Raw genomic sequence first — 6,000 nt, 5'->3', positions numbered from 1 at the left:
AGGGTGTCTGCGGAGCGCGAGGGGCTGAGGACCACCCGCCTCCCTCTGCGCGGGCGCCTTTGTGTCCCCCAGCCCCGGCGGAGCGAGGGGCCGCGGGCAGGGGAGCGGATGCGAAGAGCGGCTGGTGCTGGAGGGGAGAGAGAGAAAGGGGGATGGTGGACGATTTCTCTCCTTTTTTTTTTTTTTTTTGGTGGTCTCTTCGGCAGCGGCTGTTCTTCCCCAGCAGCAGCAGCAGCAGCGGCGGCAGCAGCGGCAGCAGCAGCACAGGCAATGACTCTGCCGCATCCGAATCGCCTGGCTGGTGGTGCCGGCTCCGGAGACATCACCTTGCTCTGAAGTTGCCCACCTGGAGGAGGTAAATCGGAGCGGGGCTTTCGTCCAGAGGGGTCGGCGACAGCGGGGAAGAAGAGGGAGCGATCGCCTCCCCCATCCCCACACACCCTCATTCTCCGGGAGGAAGCTTCTGTAGCAGAAGAACACGGCAGAAAAGGAGAGACTTTACTTCTTTCTATTTTTTCCTTTTTTTTTTTCTCTCTTTTTTTTTTTTTTTTTTTTAATTTTTCCTTGCTTGAGGGACGTTCCGTGCTTCTCATCCCCCCCTTTTGCTTCTGGCTGGGGGCTTTGGTACTGTGGCCAGGTCTGCTTCCTACTCCCACCCCTGGTTTTAATGGCTGGATTGTGGCAGCAGCTCCCTGCTGCAGGTTGTTGAGGATCTGATGGGGACTCGCATCTCAGGAGCCGGAGGTGACTAAAGGTAACTAACCAGCGGATGGATGCTCAGCAGCCCTTGCCTGGCCCTCGGTTGCACCCTTGCCCGCTTGCGTTGGGCTGAAGGGTGCCGGCCGCGCTGGGCGCACGCTTGGATTGAATTATGCTATAATAAGGATAGTTTGTCTTCAGGGGGGGCTGGATCCTCCAGGCAACGGGGGAGCATCTCTCTGGGGCTGCATGCTGGGGGGCAGTGGAGACAAGGGGTGTGCATCTTGTTTGAAAATGCCTTGTACGCTCCAGTCTTGTTTGGCTGTGGACAGCTAGGGTGGCGAAGGCAGTGAGGAGATGGAGGGGACCTGGTAGGTTTTGTTCTTGCTCTCTCTTGGGGTTGTTTTTGGTTTTTTTTTTTTTGGTTTCTTGTGTTTTGTTTTTGAAAGGCACCACGTTGGACCGCGGGGTTTGCTGGTGTTATACTGAGGAATTCCTGAGTTTCATTATGTTTCCTCAATCTTCCCCAGTCTTCATGCTCACTCCTTCGTGGATCTGTGTTGCTGTTTAATTGCTGAAGGGTGCCTCGAGAAGCAATTGCTTTCTTGGATATCAGGGGGCATGAATGGGGGGATGTTGCCGAATTGGGGTGTGCATTGGGGGCTGCCTGTGCGTGGACGTGAGAGGGTAGGGTAGAGGTCTGCATCCAGCAGCCCCGGGTTACAGGTAGACGCGAGCTTCGCCTTGCCGTGCAGCCGGAGAGCGAAACGTACGGTGGAGGTAGGGATGCGCAGAGCTCCTCACCTCCTGCCTGTGAGGCTGCGTTCGCTGGCTCCTAACAGTATAGAACTGGCGTTTGTTTTGAGCAAGGGCCGATGTGTATGGCTGAACGACGAAAATTGCATTTTTAATGCCTTTTTCCTTTTAACCCTTTGTTTATTTGCTCCCTTAATTAATTATTTGTGTTCCCTTTGCAGTCATCTTTTGACTGCATAACTTGGAAGTACGGTTGTAAGGCTGATGATTCCCCCCTGCCATCGGCCAGAGAGCAGCCCTGTTGCCCAATTTAAGGAGCCTACCTCCAGCTGGTGCCCGTTAGTGCTAATGAAGATGTAGCTACACTACCCCAGAGATGTGCCCTGGGTATTCGGGGGATTGTCTTCGAGGACTGAGTTTGATCAGCAGCCTTGCATCCAGAGTTGTCCATGGAAGTAACGCTGACCTCCAATACGTGCAGTTGTTTTTTTTTTTCCCCTCACCCTTTCCCCTATAGACAGGCGGATGTTTGATTTTGCTTGAGGGATGGTGAGGTAGGAAAAGAGGCTCTCTTTCTCTCCTTTTCCTGGTAGGCATGAGATTGTTCTCTGCGGTGGTTGAAACAACTCGTATTTTGGCCAACAGCAATGTATTGTTGTCTGCTTGTCAACTGTAGTGTTCATTATTGCTTTAGCCAAAACAACCTATGTCTATTTTATTTACTTTCCTGTTTAGATCACTTCTTAGGAGTTATTGCCATTTCCACTCTCACAGTTCTGGTTCCAGGCAGCCAGCTGCTTAGAGGGAGGCTGAGATGCAAGAAAAAGGGTGAAAATGCCATCTGTTTCTTGATACAAGGCAGCTAGGTAGTCTACTGGCTGCAGTTTCTCTGTGTATTATAGCACTGATTATTCCAGAGTGCAGGATCAAAATTTTCAAAGCTGACCAAGAAGAAATCTTCCCTGGAGTTGAAAAGAAATGAATTCCATTTTCATTGTGGAATGCTGCCTCTTAAGAGTGCAGCCAATGCTGCCTGCTTGGTATTGAGTAGTAGCATGTGCTTTGTAGAGCTCATTTATCATCATTTCCAGGGGTTTGCAATACGAACAGGCTTCTACTGTGCATTCATTAGGAAAAATTCTTCTATGGAGTTTTTCATGGGAGTAAACCAGGTGTTGCAGGTTAGAATGGGCTGCTGTCAAAAAGTCTGCAGTCGTCACTTAAGATCTATGCCAATGTTGGGTGACAAAGTTCAGGTTAGGGCTCCATGGTAAAGCTGTATTTTTTTCCTAAAGATTAAATTGTTCTGAGAGAAAAAGAATCAGTCCCCGTTGTTGTGGTTGAGGCTGCTCCTGTTCCTGCTCTTTAAGAGTACTTTAAGAGTACTTTTTCCTTATTTAGGCTTGATTTACTGTAAGGTGACTGTTGTCTTGTTACCTGCTAGCAAAAAATAAAGTGGATACAAATCTATGGTGTGTTTAATTCCAAAAGGAGTGAAGTTTTTATAAAGCTAGTCTTGATCTATGAGTTCCATATAATTTCTGTTCTTAAATATGTATTTTCCTTTTTCTTCCTGAGGTGGTTAGGAGAAGGTATGTTTAGTTTCACATTGAATCCCAGAACAAGATAAATAACAGTGTAGATTGATGACAGTGAAAACATCGAGTGCTGCTTTGTGGGGCAGTGAGATTTTATTGGTATTTATTAAGTTGAGGCTACCGAGTCCTCACGGAGACGTTTTTTTGTGACAAAAGCAAGAGCTCATGTTTCAGTTTCTTGGTGCCCTCCTGAGATTAAGTAGTTTATGTCTCAGCCTAGAATATTTGGGTTTGTCCCTGAGCCCTGCTGGGTCCATCCCTCCACCCCCCTCATTTGTTTGCTTGGCTGTGTATCCCACAGGTTGGGATGCTGTGGGGACCACGTCGTTCCTCCCACTCGGGGGTGATATGGCTGAGGTACTCAGCTTGCCTATCCAAGCATTAATTGCAGAAAAGGCTTTTTTCCTCCTAAAACAGAAAGCAAATTACCCTGTGCCTGCTGGTGCAAACATGAAGCCAGAGCTCTTTGCTATCTGGGAGGGAAGTGCAAGCAGGTTTGTAGGTGAATATGCAGGCACACACATCCAGTCGGCTGACTGATGAGCTGGGTGTCTCAGCCCAGTGTTGTAGGGCTGTTAGAAAAATAAATATTTAGAGGCAGGTAGAGCGAATTATTGGCCAGGACTGGAGAGCAATATGCATGACCTTTAGCTTTGGGCAGCACTGAGCTGGAGGGCCTGATGCTGCCGTCAGGGTTTTCACATTCAGAGCATGAGTGGATGCATCATCAACACATTTATTCATGCACACGGGGGCAGGAAGTCTTTGTAAATGGAGAAGTCCCAGGAATGGGTGATTTATTATTAATTTTAATACTAATAGTGTTGGGACTGGTGTAGATTGACTAGGAAGCTATTTAATGCATGACATGGTATAAAGGATGGGTTAAAGATTGATGAAAGAGATGGAATTCAGGGAGCAAGAATGGATCAGGGAAAAGCTAAAGCATGGAGGATGGGCACAAGGATTTCTATGCTTTAAATAAGTTCCTTTTAATTTTTTTTCTGTTGTAATTATGTTACTTGGTGGTTGTAGAAACAGCCCGGTGCTGTGATTGGAATGATTCTGATAAAAATTTTTATTCTCTAGAGACTTCTTGCACATCACAAGAGGTTTGGAAGAACAACTCAAAAAATAATTTTTTTTGGAGTGGTGATAATCTGAGAGCTAGACATCACAATATTGATGTGTTGTTGAGGACAATACTGAAACAATCAGAACAGACCTGCAAAATAAGTTTTTTTCTGCCCCTTATAATGGGATGCTTATTGGGGTGGGATGTACTTGGTGAGCACTGCCATTCTGGAGAGGTGTTTATGGACATCCATTTCTTCCCTGCTGGTCCTTTTCGCATTCCACGGATGCCCTCCTGCTGGGATGGGAATATGGGAAATGCACCATGATGCCAAATTCTGAGTGTACATCCACACTTCAGTCTCTGCTAGGTCTCTAGGCAGTGCTTTCAGTTGCAGGATGAAGAGCTAGAAATTGTCATTTGTAGGAGTTCAGTATGCGCTGGTGTATTTGTAGGAGTGTACCTGTCCCAGTAAGGTGGTGTGACATGCTGGTCTCTGACTGCCTCATCTCTTGGGGTCATGCCTGCTTGCCAAATGTTTGTCATGATCCTCACCAGCACTTAATGTCAGGCTCTTTAATCCCTACTTGGGATGCATGTGAATATGTCCTATTTCTGTAGGTGTTGAGATGCTCCAGCACTCCCTGATCTCATCCTAGTGCTTACTGGCAGTGCAAGCTCCCAGAGCAGGCTGATGAAGTAGAAGAACTTTGCTTTTAAGCATCTACTTTTAATTCTTGCCTTCTTCAATGGCAAGGAAACTACCTCCTACTCAAATCTGTGATGTGATTCTATCTAGGACGTTATCTCATTGCCTGTTTTTGGCCTCCAGGTTAGCAGTGTAATGCTTGCTTTACGTTCCTCACTAGATAATCTTTACAGTGCAGTCTGAAATTCCTGGCGGCAAGCTATGTGTTCATTTTTAAGACAACTTCTCTAAGGACACCTTGACACTACAGCTTTTACTTCAGCAGTCTTTTCAGAGAGCCTTCTGATTTTGCCTGTAAGGCAGATGTTTTTACCAGTCATTGCACCAAGCATCTGTAACTATAGCAAGGTAGCTAGTCTTTTCAGGCAATGAAAACGTCATTTTAATAGTGTTCTGAACCACAGTTTTACTTACTAAGTGGTGCTCAGTGTGGGATTTTTTCCAGCCTGTCTGAAACCTCTGTTTTCCTCTGGCTGAGTCTCCCCCCCCCCCCCCCCTTTGAACTTTTCACCTCTACTTCTTCAGGCCCACTCCCATCTGAGGAGGTAACAACTGCATGTGTGATGGGAGTTCCCACTGTAGTCAATGGAGCACTTCTGTTGGCTTCCCTGTGAGGGGAGGATGCTCCAAGAATCTCACATGTGGTATCTTCTGAGAAGAAGCTCTAGAATCTCAAATGTGGTGTCTTTTCAAAAACATTCCCCTGCTTCAACATCAAGTTTCTAGTAATCGTTTTGTAACATCTTTTCCAGACGTGGCATTTCGGGCTGAACAAAGCAACGAACACAGATGAAGAGTTGAAATCTGTGTACACTTCTACAATGTGTTCATGAAAACAGTCAAAAATTAAAATCAATACACTTTTGTTTGAGGCTTGACAGCTTTCAGTTTCAAGGGTCGAGAAATATACACCATTCTGAAGAAAGCAAGAAGAGTTTGGCAGCTGTCCCAGTTAGGCAATATGAAGTTGTAGATTTCATTTAAATGCCTAAGAGTACTGAACCTTTACAGAGCATCCATTGGTGCTCACTCTGCCAGGATTTTTGAAAATTATTTTTTTAAAGCACGTTGGTCAACATGTGAGTAATTACACAGGAATTATTTCAGTGGCTACAAACCTAATGCTTCGGAGGCCTGTGGCACAACTCCGATTCATTGCAGTG

The 6,000-nt window shown here is 46.2% G+C and overlaps 1 protein-coding gene across 25 annotated transcripts in view; it reads left to right on the top strand.

Annotated features, from left to right (window-relative positions):
• The first annotated feature begins 6 nt into the window (after positions 1–6).
• ADGRL3 (adhesion G protein-coupled receptor L3) overlaps positions 7–6,000 on the top strand; it is a 492,720-nt gene continuing 486,726 nt past the window's right edge. For all 25 annotated transcript variants that reach the window (XM_042049541.1, XM_042049537.1, XM_042049521.1 and 22 more), the window contains exon 1: positions 7–754. The gene's annotated coding sequence lies outside the window, so the exon portion shown is untranslated. The remainder of the gene's footprint in view (positions 755–6,000) is intronic.

The sequence above is a fragment of the Corvus kubaryi genome, unplaced genomic scaffold, assembly GCF_017639235.1.
Source record: "Corvus kubaryi isolate FWS band 111438036 unplaced genomic scaffold, C.kubaryi_AGA036_p1.0 71, whole genome shotgun sequence".
Lineage (NCBI taxonomy): Eukaryota > Metazoa > Chordata > Aves > Passeriformes > Corvidae > Corvus > Corvus kubaryi.
Note: the sequence above shows the minus strand (reverse complement) of the source record. Positions and strands in the feature narration are given on the sequence as shown.